At 43.7% G+C, this 17,917-nt stretch overlaps 1 pseudogene; it reads right to left on the bottom strand.

Moving 5' to 3' along the window:
• LOC141148096 (protein mono-ADP-ribosyltransferase PARP14-like) overlaps positions 1-17,917 on the bottom strand; it is a 92,210-nt pseudogene that overhangs the window by 59,646 nt on the left and 14,647 nt on the right.

Consider the following 17,917-nt stretch of genomic DNA (forward strand, 5'->3'; position numbering starts at 1 on the left):
GTCCAGCAGAGCATCATTCCTAGTTGGGGCCTCAATACACTGGACCATAAAATTGTCTTGTAATAGGTTTATACATTTTTGCCCTTTAACTGTCCCAGCAGTGCCATCACTCCAGTCAATTTCTGGGTAGTTACCATCCCCCATTATTATCACTGTCCCAGCACTTGCAGCCCTTTCCATCTGTGCAAGGAGCTGAGTCTCCACCTCCTCACTAACACTGGGAGGTCTATAACAAACTCCAATGATAACCTTTGTAGTACGCACACACATGTACAGTTCCACCCATAATGCTTCCGCCTCATCACACCCTGCATCAGCTAGGTTTTCTTTCACACTCGCTTTGAGATCATATCTCACATAGAGACAGCCACCACCACCCCTCCGTTTTACTCTGTCTTTCCAAAAGGCAGCATAGCCAGGAATATTAATAGCCCAGTCATGAGAAGAATGGAGCCAAGATTCAGCAATACCAATTAGATCATAGTTCTCCTTGTGCACCAGAGCTTCCAACTCACCTATTTTGTTTGGCAGACTTCTGGCATTGGTGAATCCATTGTCACATTTTGCACACATATTTTGCATATTTTTTATTTTAGTACAAATAGTACAATTTCCATTGGTTGTTTGTAACATGGGAACCTTCTTATCACCTGCCATAGCCCTCCCTCCATCTTTCCCCATTCCACCCACCAATAGGGACTGACCCAGGTCTGACCTGTCTGCCCCATTATAATCTAATTCACCCCCCCCCTCAATACTATTCCAGCCTTCCCATGAATTATGTTAAAGCGGATGTAAACCCTCACATATACCCAGTAAGGTGACTGGCCTCAGGTGATTCACAGAGATGAAACAAATACTCCTACATAAAAGTTGTATGTGTTTATCTGCAGTCTTCTCTTCTCTACATCTATTTAAAGTGCTGAATTTATTCAGCTTGTCTGAGGGTTCAGCTGGAATTACACTCTGGAGAGCTGATTGGAGGGAAAAGACATCTATTCCCCCTACACATAGGACCAGCGAAGAGGCTGTCACTCTGCTGTAGGTTCCTCCCCTGTCACCTTTTTATCTCTTGGTGTCAGGAAAACTTGTCAGAAGTGACTCATGCTGATAGCAGAGGGATGGGGCGTCAGACAGATTTTGTAAAATCTGGTGTAGCTTGGCATAGAACCCATTCGGCTTCCAGGTTTTATTGCCAAAGCTTAATTGAACAAGCCAAAGTTAGAAGCTGATTGGCTACTATGCAGAGCTGCACCAGATGTTGCACTCTCCAGTTTTGGCAAATCTCCACCTTAGTGCTCTGGATTGAGACACATACACACTATAGAGGGATATGCTATGTTCATATTCCATATCTGAGGTTTACAACCACTTTTACTTACAGAGAGCAGACAGGAACGTACCTCGTTATCAGTGGACATCGGGAACTGGGCGAGATGTGGATTTATCTGGGTGGATTTGGTTTTCAGTTGATTTTGTAAGCTGAGTATCTCACATTTTGCGGTGAGCACTTCATCTCTCAGTCCAGATAGCTGGATCTCCTTTCTTGGCACATCATAGTCCATCTTTAGCTCTGGAACTTGGTCCAGGATCTTCTTCTGCAGGCCACTGTTACACATAATCTGATAGAGGGCTGGAGACATGGGTAAGGTCTCAGTCATACTTTGGCTCTTTCTTTCCACCTGTTTGGTGGTTTCCTCTACCAGTTGTCTGAATATGGGATCAATCCTGGTAACGTCCTCCAACAATCCCACCAGGAAAACTTTACCTGAACCCAACTCAGGTTTGATAAGCACTCCGTTATATGTGGAGCTGCTGGCATGTTCTTTAACAGCATCCCAGACCGACTGATCCATTTTATATTCTTTGATTTTGTACTTTGATATGAGACGTGGGAACTCCAGATGGACCTTGTCTTTCCATGTTGTGACAAGCTTCACCAAAGTTCTGAGATCAGTAGACTGGGCCTTAGGGAAGCACAATGTGATAAGGGGGTTGGGGCAGAGTAGATCTGGCCATTTGATCTCACATGTATGAGTCCCCATTGTTTTTTCCATGTTGTCTTTGAGCTGGTCATTACTGAGGATGAATTCCAGAATGTACGGACTTACTGGGAAGGTGAGGGGCTCTGGTGTTCGTATTTGTGGTCTTTGGTCTCCATAAAGCACGATATCCTGTTCGGGATAATACGGATAAACAAATACTTCTGTCTTACTAAACTGATGCTTCTTCCCCAGAACTTTCTTAGCAGCTGCACAGAACAGAGGAAGAAACGGGTCAGCAGAATCTCATTGCTGGAACATGAAGAATAATTTTTATAGTTGCAATTTAACTAACAATCACAAACCACAAACTGAGCTGCGCTAAAAATAAAATATCAAATGTCAAGTACAAACTTAAATTGATAATCAACATACATGTATTATATCCACATAAGTAAAAGAGTGTTCAACATATATGGATCGAATGTAATCAGGTGAGTAAAAAAAAGTCCAAGTGAATAAAGAATCCTCTTCTTAAGTGCTCATGGGATCACATAGTAGATGTACATCACCAGAATTTGAAAATATGGTGCTTAAAACCCTCACCTCAATGGAAGAAATGCAAACTTACCAGCTGCAGATGACCCTCTACTTAAAGGCAGGTCACAAAGAGCTCAAAAGGGACAACCAAATAGAAGATCATCTGAAACGGCTCTAGATGCTCTCCCCAAGAGGCGAGAATCCTAATGGTGGCTATTTGCATAGCATCACAGGTGGTCATATTAAAACATGGGAGCAGATACAATGATATGTCACGAGTGATGAAACGCGTAGGGTGGAGTTGCATACTGATGTCATCACGTTCCCGGAGGTGCGAGGAGTATGCTGAATGGCGCTAAATGTACTACTTTGATGTAAGTGCATTTTTAATTTTAAATAAATCCAATAAGAAGGGTTTACACTATTAGAATGTCTGTTCCTGTGTTTTTATGTGAGAATATTTGAATGTCTGTGGGATGGTATTATGCAGAGGAATACCATAACAATTCACCCCTCTTGGGGAAAGCATCTAGAGCCGTTGCAGATGATCTTCAATCTGGTTGTCCCTTTTTTACTCACCTGATTATTTGATTTATATATGTTGCGCACTCTTTCACTTTTCTGGTTATATTTAGTGGTGGAATTATAGGGGTCGCTGAGATCACCTTGCTGCAGGGGTCCCTTGAGGGACCCCTTTACTTTTCTATGTACCAATTTTTTACTGACAAACATCATGAAATGTACTGGCAGAGCCACATTTTTTACTGGCACTGGAAAAAACTACCCAAAATGCAAGTTTTCAGTGCTAAACAGTGCAAATATCAATATTTAAACTATAAACATGTAGCTAGTGCTATTAGCAATATGTTTAGGTTAAACAAATGTCAAAAAACATATTTCTCCATTTACATGGTACAGGAGGGTGCCAGAGGCTGTGCGGACATGGTACAGGGGTCAGAGACATGTGAGGATATAGTACAGGGGGTCAGAGACATGTGCAGACTTGTGTGAGAGTTCTCCCAGGTCCTGCAGGCTTTGGAACGGCGCATGCGCAGTTGCGCAGTTGACACACAGACACCTTTTTAACGGGCACGGCTGCCTGTAACGGGCATTTACGGGCGGCCTATAAATGGTCTGAAATTTACGGGCTGCCCGTAAATTAACGGGCGGTTGGCAACACTGGTGTGTGTGCATGTATGTATGTGTATGTACGCATGTGTGTGTGCATATGTATGTATGTATGCATGCATGTGTGTCAGGTCCCACACTTACCAGACCGGTGAGTCCGCTTGGGCAGAGGGTAGGCTCCCTTACGTATCCGACTCGGGGCCCCTGATAGAGCAGACAGGAAGCTCGCAAGTACGGAGTGGTATGAGAGCCTAGTATATGGATCCTGAAGAGAGCTGGTCTCCCGAGCAGCAGGTAGAACTCAGGAACACTGGAACTGATGCTGAGCAGGAGCTTACTAGGCTGGTCACACACAGGCAGAGGTTGGCAACGGGCTGGCAGCAGAAGTACAAAGGAGCAGGCAAAAGCGGGGTCAAACAAGCCGGGGTCAGGTTCAGGCAGCAGTCAAGGAGGTCCAAAAGGCAAGCCAGGTCGTAACAGATCAGAACTTCAGAGATACGGAAACACAGAGAGGATCACGAAACTTTGGCACAGAGCTGTTGATCAGGCAGCACCGATCAGGGATTGAAGCAGACCTAAATAGGCTGATTGGCGCCAAACGCCGCGCTCGTGCGTGCGCTGATACGCCCAGACGCCCACGCACCCGCACGTGCCCGAGCGCGCCCCCGAACACCGGCGCGCACACCAGCACCGCCAGGCACACATGCAGTAACGCCCATAGGCGGTCGCGCGTGCGCCGGGGCGCCACCCCACACTCCATGGCCGGCCAGACTAGACACGCCACCAGTGCCCCAGGAACACGCGCCCCAGCACGCACAGGAACGCGCACACCAACGCACCCCGGCGCGCACCAGCGCCCAACCAGGTAACCTCTCTGACAATGTGTGTGCATATGTATGTATGTGAGTGTGCATGTGTTTATCAGTGGCGGTGCTTCCATAATGTTACCCGTCACCTGATTTGCTGAAACGATAGGCGCGGATATTGGATGCCTATCAGGAGGAGAGGACGGGAGATGAAGACGGCAGGAGACGCATGGAGGACCCCGCTCGTGGCCGTCACCCGCTGCCCCACCGAGACATATCTTTTTCTTTCTAGTAAATACTGTTAAAATCTACTTTTTACTTAATAATTGTGAATTGTTTGTTTTAAAAAGAATTTGTGTGCACCTATCATTTGGACAGCAATTTTCGTTGGGATCGTGTTTCAGGGTCAGGAGTGGGAGGCCCTTATGGCCAGTTGCTATAGCAAGCATGACACAAAGGAGGCATCTCAGTCAGAAGTCTTCTCATTTTTTTCCCAACTTGGGAGAATAGTTGAAAAGAAGGCAGCGTTGTTTTGGCACACTGAAAGTTTCGAGAGATACCTAAGGGAGGATATCAACCCATATGGTCTTAGAATACAAATTTTTCCCACTCTGGAAGAGGTTGATCCCATTTTCAAACAGAAATGGGAGAGCAACCTTCAAAAATGCACAGCTAATATGATGCAACTTCTTAATGAAAAATATCGTAAACGGATAATTAATCTAGAAAAAGATATGGACTTAATCTACAATAAATTGCAGCACCTTACAAATGCAGCTAATTTTAAGGAACAGGAAGACAAAGTGAAAAATCATTTAGATGTCTTTACTCGTGATACCCTAATAGTTAAAGAGAAGAAATTTTGGAGAGACAAGAGGGCATTCCATGAGAGGAAGGCCTATAAATGGCACCAGGGCAATAGATTCAACAACACCAATAGTGATTTTACACAAAAAAGGTCAATTGCATAACTCAACCAGTAATTCCTCTGTAGTTTCTGTTTCACAGAAATCGCAATATAATGGCAGGAGGTCACAAAAGACCAAACGATCCCATTCACAGGAGGATGTAATGCAAAAGAAACGCATGGTGGATTCTACACCAATACAACAACCATCTATTCCATCTTCTCTTGGATCTGTCCTTCATTCTGGGAAAGGTAACACTCGAGGTGGCTCTGTTGTTCGCCCTTATGGGCATTCTGGTGACAGCTCTAACATCTCTTTAGGCACAAGTGTCTCTCCTATTCATGACTCCCCTATTGGTATTAGATTCCAAGATGGGGATTTTTCGATACACGAACAAAGACACAATACCTAACCAATACAAATTTAGGTCAACCTAACACTGATGAAGTAGATACTCTCAGTGTTATTAATATCTTTCTGATTATCAATTATCCTAAGCTCTTCTTGGCAAGGGCCTCGGATTCTGCACTACTGAAAACTCTGACACCTTTGATCTAATTAAAGACATACAACTATTTGCAAGAAAATGATTTTTTAAAAGCCTCTATACAAAAAATATCAAACCTTTCGACTCTGTATCTGTTGATTCTACACATACGGATGAGGCTTTAAGCCTCAAGAGATCTCTAGGGAAAGTCCTGAAGACTTAAGCCCACCGTTGTCTTCAAGGGAGACTGATTACATGTGTCAGTCTACCCTCTTTGCAGTCCCCACAGTGCTACTCACTCTGTTCTCTCTTGCTCCCGTGCCTCCAGGAAGACTTTCTCCTCTGTGTTGTAAAAGGAATCTTTCAGCACCCAAGCCCCTGGCCCAAAATCACCCCCCAGACTAGGGGGCATCCCAGAGGACCATCAATAGTTACCTTTGCGCTGAATCTCCATCTTCCACCCGACTGCCTCTGCTGGCATGGCTCATGTCTATTTATGAGGTAAGCTCTGCCCTCTGCCAGCCTACTGGCCTGAGGCCTCATAAACATGCATGGCAGCCCCTCCTTACTCCCACCCTCTAGTTCTAGAAGATTCTACTAACCTCCGGACCCGGGGGGAAGTGCCAGCGAGAGCTGCCAGATGAGTCATCCAGCCCTGAGTCACTGAACCCTGACCCAGATTCACATCTCAGGCTTAGCCCTGAGCTAAACTAAATTTGCCTACTCTAAGACAACCTACACCACTAGAGGGTGCTACATGTCTAAATTTGGGAGTATTTTCTTCAGGCTCATTATATTTGTGCTTGCTAGGATCTTTGAAGTCCATTCAAATTATGATTGTAATTAAAGGGGTTGTAAAGGTTCATGTTTTTTCACCTTAATGCATCCTATGAAAGATCCGACATAAACAAATGCTTTATTTTCGTTTTCGTTGCGTCAACAATTCGATATGGATAGAAGATTCGACATGACGCTGACAATAGTAATCTGTGTCCATCAAACCTGTGGTCGAACCTTAGCTCTATTAGTCCAAGATTATTCTACATAGAGAGAAAAGATTCGACATTATAGAGACAATAGCAAAAAAGGTCGAATGTGCCTAACCTAACTCTATTAGTCCAAGATTATTCGACATAGAGAGAAAAGATTCTACGTGAAGATTTGACGAAGCAGTCGCCGCGAGCGGACATTTATGGTCAAATGCTCCGCCCATAGGCTATAGAAGAATTCTAATGTTGTTTGACTAGTAATAATAATTAATAAATATAAATATTACTAGTGTCATACATTAGAATTCTACTATAGCTTGTAGGCAGAACATTCGACCGGAAATGTTCAATCGCGACGTCGTACAGTTTAGCTTCTCCGTTGAATCTTCTTAGAACATTCGACAGACACCATAAGCCTTCAATGACAGATTCAACCTTAATTATTTCGGATTTTCAGACAAATGCATTTTTTATCGAAACAAAATAAATAAAAACGAATTTCGGGAGTAACTAAATACATTTATTTTTCGGACGAAAACTAAATTCCGAAACAAAATATTTCAGAGTGCACATGTCTAGAGGTAAGTATGACATGTTTGTTATTTTTTTTTTTAAATATTCGAACCTTTAGTGTCACTTTTAGGTAAAAATGTTTTCAATTCGATCATGAAATGTTGAATTGGAAAATATGTATACTACAACCCCATCAGAAGTTATTGTAAATATGTTTCATTTTTTGCTTTCACCTCAGAAAAACAGGACTGCTCTTCATAGGAATCTAGAGCAATTTTGGATCTGTAATGGTAGTGAGATATGTACAATACATTGTGTCAGCTTTAAGAAGGCTTTACTGTGTTTTACCTGGTGATGGTTGTTGTTTGCCAACCCCCCCAAAAAATAAACCAACAGCTGCCACTGTGCACTTATGATGGCCAACAAGCCTGGAACATTATCAGTGCTGTATACAGCCGTTTTGGATGCTCAGTTTGCCCAGGGGTAAAAAGGAATGTTACTATCCAGTATTTGGCAATACTATACAGAGGATGCAGAACATCAGATTATCTCCACCCTGGTATGTGTGCGGTTCTGTAATCAGAGTACCCGGTGCTGTCCAGTATGACGCCCAACATACCTTCTACAGTGGAGAATGTAACCAGTGCGGCGCCCTCATCTGGAATGGCCAACGTGTCTTCCATACTTTCAGGAACGCCATGCTTCGGGTTTTCAAAATACAGTCCGATGTACTCCTCAGAGGTGTTGGGGGGGAGACCTTCAACTCTGATCAATCTAGTTTCTTCCAGAGGCTTTGCTGTCATTTTCAATAGCTGGACTCTGGAGTTTCTTGAAAATTTTTCAACAAACCTCAAAATGTCTGGGAAAAACAAAAAGCTAACTATTTAAATGATTGTGGCAGCAGAATTGTAACAGGACATATACTGGGTATAATGTCCTCACCACCCACCTGTCGAGAGAGAGTATCACCGCTCCAGGTGGGTCAGATCAAGGTAAAAGGCATCTCCTTCAGTCTAGAAGTCCAGGTGCTGGCAATGCTATGGCAGTTAGACATCAAAGAAATACTGGACAGTCGCACTCCAAAGATATTTGCCTTTATTCAATAAGGTGTCATCCAAAATACAGGTCACAGCAAAGTGGAACGGTGCGGCTGTCCAGAATTTCTTTGATATCTAACCACCCACCTGTCCCCTGGACCCTGTCTTCTCACAACTACTACGACCCCCCTTCCTGTTCCCTAAACCACATCCTCAGTCTCTCCTGCTCCACCTTTCCCTCCCCTCTCAACATGCACTTATTACTCCCATACTGTACATAAAAGCCCTCACTGGTCCTTACCTGCTTGAACAATGTAAGACCCATCTCTCTGTTTCGGTTTTCCTCCAAGCTTCCTGAAAACTTTGTCCACAACCTTATGAGCTGCTACCTAACTGATAATAACCTTGTCGATCCCCTACAGTCCAGCTTCCACCCACAATGTTTCACTGAACCTTCCCTACTAAAATTCACTAATGACCTACTAACTGCTAAAACCAACGGCCACTACTCCATAATCATACTACTAGACCTTTCTGCTGCCTTTGACCAGTGGCAGGGTGTCCACCCATTTGGTCAGAGGGGTGGCTGTGGACCTGTATACTTGGACAGAGGGGTGGCCGTGGATGTGGTATACTTGGACAGAGGGGTGGCTGTGGATGTGGTATACTTGGACTTTGCAAAAGCGTTTGACACAGTTCTGCACACACGGCTCATGTGTAAGGTAAAGTCTACAGGCTTGGAAATATCAATTTGTAAATTAATAGAAAAATGGCTAAAAGACAGAATTCAGAGAGTAGTGGTAAATGATTCTTACTTTGAATGGTCTAGGGTTATCAGTGGTGTACCCAAAGGTTCAGTGCTGGGACCCTTACTTTTTAATATCTTTATAAATGATATTGGGTCTGGGATCAAAAGTAACATTTCTGTCTTTGCAGATGACACCAAGCTATGCAGTGGAATAAGGTCCTTACAGGATGCCTCCAATTTACAAGCTGACCTCAATGCTCTGTCTAATTGGGTGACTAAGTGGCAAATGAGGTTTAATGTTGAGAAATGTAAAGTTCTGCACTTGTGGTCTAAGAATATGCATCATACATACTAGGGGGAGTACAACTGGGGGAATCCGTGGTGGAGAAGGATCTGGGGGTTTTGGAAGATCATAAGCTCAATAATAACATGCAGTGCCAAGCTATGGTTTCCAACGGTTGGGGTTGGTTCTCACCGATATCACATGTGAAGGTGATGACTGCACATTGTTTCTCTGGAATTCTCTCCACCTGGAAGTCAGTGTCCCCGTTCATGCCACTTACATTCTCCACCAGGAGGTTTAACATCTCTGAAGTGTATTTGTCCTGGAGGTTCTCTATTAGAATCAGAGAGGATAATGGGGGTTCCTGTGTAACATGCTGTGATTGGTTACTCGGAGCCTCGGGACCTGGTAAATTACAGAGAAAAACATTGAACTGATCTTCGATCACCGGTCATTATATACAGTATCTGAAAAAAATAAGTACACCCCTCAGTTACATTTTTGTAAATATTTTCTTTCTATCTTTTCATGTGACAACACTGAAGAAATGACACTTTGCTACAATGTAAAGTTGTGAGTGTACAGCTTGTATAACAGTGTAAATTTGCTGTCCCCTCAAAATAACTCAACACATAGCCATTAATGTCTAAACCGCTGGCAACAAAAGTCAGTACACCCCTAAGTGAAAATCTCCAAATTGGGCCCAAAGTGTCAATATTTTGTGTGGCCACCATTATTTCCCAGCACTGCCTTAACCCTCTTGGGCATGGAGTTCACCAGAGCTTCACAGGTTGTCACTGGAGTCCTCTTCCCCTCCTCCATGACGACATCACGGAGCTGGTGGATGTTAGAGACCTTCCGCTCCTTCACCTTCCGTTTGAGGATGTCCCACAGATGATCAATAGGGTTTAGGTCTGGAGACATGCTTGGCCAGTCCATCACCTTTACCCTCAGCTTCTTTAGCAAGGCAGTGGTCGTCTTGGAGGTGTGCTTGGGGTCGTTATCATGTTGGAATACTGCCCTGCGGTCCAGTCTCTGAAGGGAGGGGATCATGCTCTGCTTCAGTATATCACAGTACATGTTGGCATTCATGGTTCCCTCAATGGACTGTAGCTCCCCAGTGCTGGCAGCACTCAAGAAGCCCCAGAGCCCCAGACCATGACACTCCCACCACCATGCTTGACTGTAGGCAAGACACACTTGTCTTTGTACTCCTCACATGGTTACCGCCACACACGCTTGTCACCATCTGAACCAAAGTTTATCTTGGTCTCATCAGGCCACAGGACATGGTTCCAGTAATCCATGTCCTTAGTCTGCTTGTCTTCAGCAAACTGTTTGCGGGCTTTCTTGTGCATCATCTTTAGAAGAGGCTTCCTTCTGGGACGACAGCCATGCAGACCAATTTGATGCAGTGTGCGTATGGTCTGAGCACTGACAGGCTGACCCCACACCCCTACAACCTCTGCAGCAATGCTGGCAGCACTCATACATCTATTTCCCAAAGACAACCTCTGGATATGATGCTGAGCACGTGCACTCAACTTCTTTGGTCGACCATGGTGATATGTACAAAAATGTGAGGGGTGTACTCACTTTTGTGAGATACTGTGAGATACTGTAAATCTTCATACCGCTGATACAGTTATGTAGATAAAATTGCCTCCGATCAATCCGACCATTACCTCCTTCAGCCATCATGAACCAGATTATCTATTATAGTCATTGTGACCATCACCAGGCCCTCCAGCAACTATTATCACCATAATTTACAGTGCCTTGCAAAAGTATTCACCCCCTTGGCTTTTTACCTATTTTGTTACATTACAGCCTTTAGTTCAATGTTTTTTTAATCTGAATTATATGTGATGGATCAGAACACAATAGTCTAAGTTGGTGAAGTAAAATTAGAAAAATATAAACATAAAACTATTTTTCAGAAATAAAAAACTGATAATTGACAGGTGCGTATGTATTCAGCCCCTTTGTTATGAAGCCCATAAAAAGCTCTGGTGCAACCAATTACCTTCAGAAGTCACATAATTAGTGAAATGATGTCCACCTTTGTGCAATCTAAGTGTCACATGATCTGTCATTACATAGACACACCATTTGGAAAGGCCCCAGAGGCTGCAACACCTAAGCAAGAGGCACCACTAACCAAACACTGCCATGAAGACCAAGGAACTCTCCAAACAAGTAAGGGACAATGTTGGTGAGAAGTACAAGTCAGGGTTAGGTTATAAAAAAAATATCCAAATCTTTGATGATCCCTAGGAGCACCATCAAATCTATCATAACCAAATGGAAAAAACATGGCACAACAGCAAACTTGCCAAGAGACGGCCGCACACCAAAACTCACGGACCGGGCAATTAGGGCATTAATCAGAGAGGCAGAACAGAGACCTAAGGTAACCCTGGAGGAGCTGCAGAGTTCCACAGCAGAGACTGGAGTATCTGTACATAGGACGACAATAAGCCGTATGCTCCATAGAGTTGGGCTTTATGGCAGAGTGGCCAGAAGAAAGACATTACTTTCAGCAAAAAACAAAATGGCACGTTTTGAGTTTGCGAAAAGGCATGTGGGAGACTCCCAAAATGTATGGAAGAAGGTGCTCTGGTCTGACGAGACTAAGATTGAACTTTTTGGCCATCAAAGAAAACACTATGTCTGGTGCAAACCCAACACATCACATCACCCAAAGAACACCACCCCAACCGTGAAACATGATGGTGGCAGCATCATGCTGTGGGGATGTTTTTCAGCAGTTGGGACTGGGAAACTGGTCAGAGTTGAGGGAAAGATGGATGGTGCTAAATACAGGGATATTCTTGAGCAAAACTTGTACCCTTCTGTGTGTGATTTGAGGCTAGGATGGAGGTTCACCTTCCAGCAGGACAATGATCCCAAACATACTGCTAAGGCAACACTTGAGTGGTTTAATGGGAAACATGTAAATGTGTTGGAATGGCCTAGTCAAAGCCCAGACCTCAATCCAATAGAAAATCTGTGGTCAGACTTAAAGATTGCTGTTCATGAGCACAAACCATCCAACTTGAAGGAGCTGGAGCAGATTTGCAAGGAGGAATGGGCAAAAATCCCAGTGGTAAGATGTGGCAAGCTCATAGAGACTTCTCCAAAGTGACTTGGAGCTGTGATAGCCGCAAAAGGCGGCTCTACAAAGTATCGACTTTAGGGGGGGTGAATAGTTATGCACAATTACTTTTTCTGTTATTTTGTCCTATTTGTTGTTTGCTTCACAATAAAAAAATAACATCTTCAAAGTTGTGGGCGTGTTCTGTAAATTAAATTATGCAAAACAAACAATCCACGGTAATTCCAGGTTGTGAGGCAAAAAACACAAAAATGCCAAGGGGGTGAATACTTTTGCAAGGCACTGTGTATACCAATACTGACCCCCATCATTTATACACCAACCCTGACCCCCATCATTTATACACCAACCCTGACCCCCATCATTTATACACCAACCCTGACCCCCATCATTTATACACCAACCCTGACCACCATCATTTATACACAAACCCTGAACACCATCATTTATACACCAACCCTGAACACCGTCATTTATACACCAACCCTGACCCCCATCATTTATACACCAACCCTGACCATCATCATTTATACACCAACCCTGACCACCATCATTTATACACCAATCCTGACCCCCATCATTTATACACCAACCCTGACCCCCATCATTTATACACCAACCCTGACCCCCATCATTTATACACCAACCCTGACCCCCATCATTTATACACCAACCCTGACCCCCATCATTTACACACCAACCCTGACCACCATCATTTATACACAAACCCTGAACACCATCATTTATACACCAACCCTGAACACCGTCATTTATACACCAACCCTGACCCCCATCATTTATACACCAACCCTGACCATCATCATTTATACACCAACCCTGACCACCATCATTTATACACCAACCCTGACCCCATCATTTATACACCAACCCTGACATCACCATTTATACACCAACCCTGACCACCATCATTTATACACCAACCCTGACCCCCATCATTTATACACCAACCCTGACCACCATTATTTATACACCAAACCTGACCATCTTCATTTATACACCAACCCTGACCACCATCATTTATACACCAACCCTGACCACCATCATTTATACACCAACCCTGAGCATCATTATTTATACACCAACCCTGACCCCCATCATTTATACACCAACCCTGACCCCCATCATTTATACACCAACCCTGACCATCTTCATTTATACACCAGCCCTGAACCCCATCATTTATACACCAACCCTGACCATCATCATTTATACACCAACCCTGACCACCATCATTTATACACCAACCCTGACCCCCATCATTTATACACCAACCCTGACCATTATCATTTATATACCAACCCTGACCACCATCATTTATACACCAACCCTGACCCCCATCATTTATACACCAAACCTGACCATCTTCATTTATACACCAACCCTGACCACCATCATTTATACACCAACCCTAACCACCATCATTTATACACCAACCCTGACCAACTTCATTTATACACCAACCCTGACCACTATAATTTATACACCAACCCTGACCATCTTCATTTATACACCAACCCTGACCACTATCATTTATACACCAACCCTGACCCAATCATTTATACACCAACCCTGGTATTCTTCATTTATACACCAACCCTGACCACCATCATTTATACACCAACCCTGACCCCCATCATTTATACACCAACCCTGACCACCATCATTTATACACCAACCCTGACCCCCATCATTTATACACCAACCCTGACCATCTTCATTTATACACCAGCCCTGACCCCCATCATTTATACACCAACCCTGACCCCCATCATTTTTTACAACAACCCTGACCACCATCATTTATACACCAACCCTGACCATCTTCATTTATACACCAACCCTGACCCCCATCATTTATACACCAACCCTGACCACCATCATTTATACACCAAACCTGACCACCATCATTTATACACCAACCCTGACCACCATCATTTATACACTAAGATTGACCATCTTCGTTTATACACCAACCCTGACCCCCATCATTTATACACCAACCCTGACCATCTTCATTTATACACCAAGCCTGACCACCATTATTTACACACCAACCCTGACGATCTTCATTTATACACCAAGCCTGACCACCATCATTTATACACCAAACCTGACCATCTTCATTTATACAACAACCCTGACCATCTTCATTTATACACCAACCCTGACCCCCATCATTTATACACCAACCGTGACCACCATCATTTATACACCAACCCTGACCCCCATCATTTATACACCAACCCTGACCATCTTCATTTATACACCAGCCCTGACCCCCATCATTTATACACCAACCCCGACCATCATCATTTATACACCAACCCTGACCACCATCATTTATACACCAACCCTAACCACCATCATTTATACACCAACCCTGACCCCCATCATTTATACACCAACCCTGACCATCATCTTTTCTATACCAACCCTGACCATAATCATTTATACACCAACCCTGACCACCATCATTTATACACCAACCCTGACCCCCATCATTTATACACCAACCCTGACCATCTTCATTTATACACCAACCCTGACCATCTTCATTTATACACCAACCCTGACCACTATCATTTATACACCAACCCTGACCCCCATCATTTATACACCAACCCTGTCCACCATCATTTATACACCAACCCTGACCACCGTCATTTATACACCAACCCTGACCACCATCATTTATACACCAACCTTGACCCCATCATTTATACACCAACCCTGACATCACCATTTATACACCAACCCTGACCACCATCATTCATACACCAACCCTGACCCCCATCATTTATACACCAACCCTGACCACCATTATTTATACACCAAACCTGACCATCTTCATTTATACACCAACCCTGACCACCATCATTTATACACCAACCCTGGTCACCATCATTTATACACCAACCCTGAGCATCATCATTTATACACCAACCCTGACCCCCATGATTTATACACCAACCCTGACCCCCATCATTTATACACCAACCCTGACCATCTTCATTTATACACCAGCCTGACCCCCATCATTTATACACCAACCCTGACCACCATCATTTATACACCAACCCTGACCACCATCATTTATACACCAACCCTGACCACCATCATTTATACACCAACCCTGACCACCATCATTTATACACCAACCCTGACCCCCATCATTTATACACCAACCCTGACCCCCATCATTTATACACCAACCCTGACCATTATCATTTATATACCAACCCTGACCATAATCATTTATACACCAACCCTGACCACCATCATTTATACACCAACCCTGACCCCCATCATTTATACACCAAACCCGACCATCGTCATTTATACACCAACCCTGACCACCATCATTTATACACCAACCCTGAACAACTTCATTTATACACCAACCCTGACCACCATCATTTATACACCAAACCTGACCACCATCATTTATACACCAACCCTGACCCCCATCATTTATACACCAACCCTGACCACTATCATTTATACACCAACCCTGACCACCATCATTTATACACCAACCCTGACCCCCATCATTTATACACCAACCCTGACCCCCATCATTTATACACCAACCCTGACCCACATCATTTTATACACCAACCCTGACCCCCATCATTTATACATCAACCTTGACCACCATCATTTATACGCCAAACCTGACCACCATCATTTATACACCAACCCTGACCACCATCATTTATACACTAAACCTGACCATCTTTGTTTATACACCAACCCTGACCCCCATCATTTTTACACCAACCCTGACCATCTTCATTTATACACCAAGCCTGACCACCATCATTTACACACCAACCCTGACCATCTTCATTTATACACCAAGCCTGACCACCATTATTTATACACCAAACCTGACCATCTTCATTTATACAGCAACCCTGACCATCTTCATTTATACAGCAACCCTGACCATCATCATTTATACACCAACCCTGACCACCATCATTTATACACAACCCTGACCACTATAATTTATACACCAACCCTGACCATCTTCATTTATACACCAACCCTGACCACTATCATTTATACACCAACCCTGACCATCATCATTTATACACCAACCCTGACCATCTTCATTTATACACCAACCCTGACCATCATCATTTATACACCAACCCTGACCACCATCATTTATACACCAACCCTGACCATCTTTGTTTATACACCAACCCTGACCACCATCATTTATACACCAACCCTGACCATCTTCATTTATACACCAACCCTGACCATCTTCATTTATACACCAACCCTGACCACTATCATTTATACACCAACCCTGACCCCCATCATTTATACACCAACCCTGACCACCGTCATTTATACACCAACCCTGACCACCATCCTTTATACACCAACCCTGACCCCCATCATTTATACACCAACCCTGACCCCATCATTTATACACCAACCCTGACCATCACCATTTATACACCAACCCTGACCACCATCATTTATAAACCAACCCTGACCCCCATCATTTATACACCAACCCTGACCACCATTATTTATACACCAAACCTGACCATCTTCATTTATACACCAACCCTGACCACCATCATTTATACACCAACCCTGACCACCATCATTTATACACCAACCCTGAGCATCATCATTTATACACCAACCCTGACCCCCATCATTTATACACCAACCCTGACCATCTTCATTTATACACCAGCCCTGACCCCCATCATTTATACACCAACCCTGACCATCATCATTTAGACACCAACCCTGACCACCATCATTTATACACCAACCCTGACCACCATCATTTATACACCAACCCTGACCACCATCATTTATACACCAACCCTGACCCCCATCATTTATACACCAACCCTGACCCCCATCATTTATACACCAACCCTGACCATCATCATTTATATACCAACCCTGACCATAATCATTTATACACCAACCCTGACCACCATCATTTATACACCAACCTTGACCCCCATCATTTATACACCAACCCTGACCATCTTCATTTATACACCAACCCTGACCACTATAATTCATACACCAACCCTGACCATCTTCATTTATACACCAACCCTGACCACTATCATTTATACACCAACCCTGACCCCCATCATTTATACACCAACCCTGGCCATCTTCATTTATACACCAACCCTGACCACCATCATTTATACAACAACCCTGACCACCATCATTTATACACCAACCCTGACCCCCATCATTTATACACCAACCCTGACCACCATCATTTATGCACCAACCCTGACCCCCATCATTTATACACCAACCCTGACCCCCATCATTTATACACCAACCCTGACCATCTT

This window comes from Aquarana catesbeiana, linkage group LG06, assembly GCF_042186555.1.
Source record: "Aquarana catesbeiana isolate 2022-GZ linkage group LG06, ASM4218655v1, whole genome shotgun sequence".
NCBI lineage: Eukaryota > Metazoa > Chordata > Amphibia > Anura > Ranidae > Aquarana > Aquarana catesbeiana.